The 2,801-nt window shown below is 46.1% G+C and overlaps 1 pseudogene; it reads right to left on the reverse strand.

The window, feature by feature from the left end:
* Window positions 1-225: 225 nt before the first annotated feature.
* LOC101043728 (tubulin beta chain-like) lies at window positions 226-1,825 on the reverse strand (annotated as a pseudogene).
* Between the last annotated feature and the right edge of the window lie 976 nt (window positions 1,826-2,801).

The following is a 2,801-nucleotide window of genomic DNA, read 5'->3' on the forward strand; positions in this document are numbered from 1 at the left end:
TCTGTTTCAAAAGATAAGGGATAGCCTCTGTCTCCAAGATTAAAATTCATATTCTTATGAGATGAAGAGATTATAGAAATGCTTACACGGTTAAACTCTGAGATCTATATCTGTGATATGTAGATAATTATTCTTCATGACATATAGACACATATGCAGCCACACACGGAAGTATTCAGTAGGTGCACAGGTATTTCATGGAAGACAAAATGTATACTGGGCAAAAAAAGATCACATACCAAAAAAATTTTTTTTTCACTATGAAAATGCTTTAATAATGGTGTCTGTACAGCATGGCACATGGACAGGGAAAATAGCAAGTGCAAACACAGTGGGATAGGCCAGAGGACAGGCTGGGAGTGAATAAAGAGTTCACACTGCTTCCTCGATTTCCCCGGTGACTGGAGGCTCTGGGCCACCTCCTCCTCGAACTCACCCTCCTCCTCAGCTGTGGTATCCTAGTACTGTTGGTATTTGAACACCAGGTCATTCATGTTGCTCTTGGCCTTAGTGAACTCCATCTCGTCCAGGCCCTCGCCTGTGTACCAGTGCAGAAAGGTCTTGTGCAGAAACGTGGCTGTGAATTACATTGAGATGCACTACAACAGCTCCTGCATGGCTCTGCTGTTGCCAGTGAAGGTGATGGACATTTTTAGCCCTCGGGGCAGGATGTCACAGACAGCCATTTTCTCATTGTTGGGGATCAACACAGCAAAGTAGCTGCTGTTCTTGTTTTGGACATTAAGCATTTGCTCATCCACCTCCTTCATGGACATGCGGCCCCTGAACACGGCGGCCACTGTCAGGTAGCGGCCATGGTGGGGGTCGTAGGCTGCCATCATGTTCTTGGCATCCAACATCTGCTGGGTGAGCTCGGCACTGTCAGGGCCCGGGATTGCTAGCTCCCCTGGCTGGGCAGCAGGGCAAAGCTGGATATGAAGACATGCTGGTGAGAAAACAGGACCATATTCACGGCCAGCTTCTGCAGGTCAGAATTGAGCTGGCCTGGGAAGCACAGGCAGGTAGAAACCCCACTCATCGTGGCAGACACCAGGTGGTTCAGGTCACTGTAGGTGGGCATAGAAGCTTTAGGGTTCTGAAGCAGATGTCATAGAGAGCTTCATTATCGATGCAGTAGGTCTCGTCTGTGTTTCCTATGAACTGGAGGATGGGGAAGGTGGCATTGTTGGGCTCCACCACCGTGTCTGACACTTTGGGTGAGGGTACCACACTGAACGGGTTCATATCCTGTCTGGGTACTCCTCCCGGATCTCCTGGAAGTCTTTTGCTGAGGAGGAGCCCAGATAAAACAAGCATAGCTTTTCCAGCTTTTAGATCAGAAGGGTAAGTTTCTAATTTTTTTTTAAGATGGAGTCTTGCTCTGTTAGCCATGTTAGAGTGCAGTGGTGTGACCTCAGCTCACTGCAACCTCCACCTCCTGGGTTCAAGCAATTCTCCTGCCACAGCCTCCCAAGTAGATGGACTTGATCTCTTGACCACAGGTGATTCATCCACCTCAGCCTCCCAAAGTGCTGGGATTACAGATGTGAGCCACCACACCCAACCATAAGATTCTAATTAAAAAAAAAAAAAAAAAAAAAACTCCCTATGGGACTATTAGAAGAGTTTCAGAGCAAGTCAGGTGGATGTCAGTTGCCAAGTGTAGGCTCTGGCGTCAACTATAAATTTATGTCCACTATTCTGTTTCTAAAACACACATAAACCTTTGCAAATTTTTTAATAACAGACAAGGTTTCTCCATGTTGTTCAGGTTGTTCTCCAACTCCTGACCTCATGATCCGCCCACCTCAGCCTCCCAAAGTGCTGGGATTATAGGCATGAGCTACCATGCCTGGCCCTTTACATATTTTTATAAAACATATTTAGAGGCCTGGTGTGGTGGCTCACACCTGTAATCCCAGCACTTTGGAAGGCTGAGGCGGGTGGATCATTAGGTCAGCATTTTAAGACCAACCTGGCTAATATGGTGAAACCCCGTCTCTATTAAAAATGCAAAAACTATGTGGAGAAATAGGAACACTTTTAAATTGTTGGTGGGAGTGTAAATTAGTTCAACCATTGTGGAAGACAGTGTGGCAATTCCTCAAGGACCTAAAAATAGAAATTCCATTTGACCCAGCAATCCCATTACTGGGTATATATCCAAAGGATTATAAATCGTTCTACTATAAGGACACATGCACACGAATGTTCATTGCAGCACTGTTTACAATAGCAAAGACCTGGAACCAACCCAAATGTCCATCAATGACAGACTAGACAGGGAAAATGTGGCACATATACACCATGGAATACTATGCAGCCATAAAAAACAATGGGTTTGTGTCCTTTGTAGGGACATGAATGAACCTAGAAACCGTTATTCTCAGCAAACTGACACGAGAACAGAGAATCAAACACCGCATGTTCTCATTCATGGGTGGGTTTTGAACAATGAGAACACTTGGACACAGGGAGGGGAGCATCACACACTGGGGTCTGTCGGGGGGAAATAGGGGAGGGACAGTGTGGGGTGGGGAGTTGGGGAGAGAGAGCATGGGGAGAAATGCCAGATATAGGTGATGGAGAGGAAGGCAGCACATCCCACTGTCATGTGTGTACCTATGCAACAATCTTGCATGTTCTTCACATGTAACCCAAAACCTAAAATGCAATTTTCAAAAAATGCAAAAACTAGCCTGGCATGGTGGCGCATGCCTGTAGTCCCAGCTATGTGGGAGGCTCAAGCAGAAGACTCACTTGAACCTGGGAGGCAGTGGTTACAATGACTTGATATCAGA

This window comes from Saimiri boliviensis, chromosome 9 (genome assembly GCF_048565385.1).
Source record: "Saimiri boliviensis isolate mSaiBol1 chromosome 9, mSaiBol1.pri, whole genome shotgun sequence".
NCBI lineage: Eukaryota > Metazoa > Chordata > Mammalia > Primates > Cebidae > Saimiri > Saimiri boliviensis.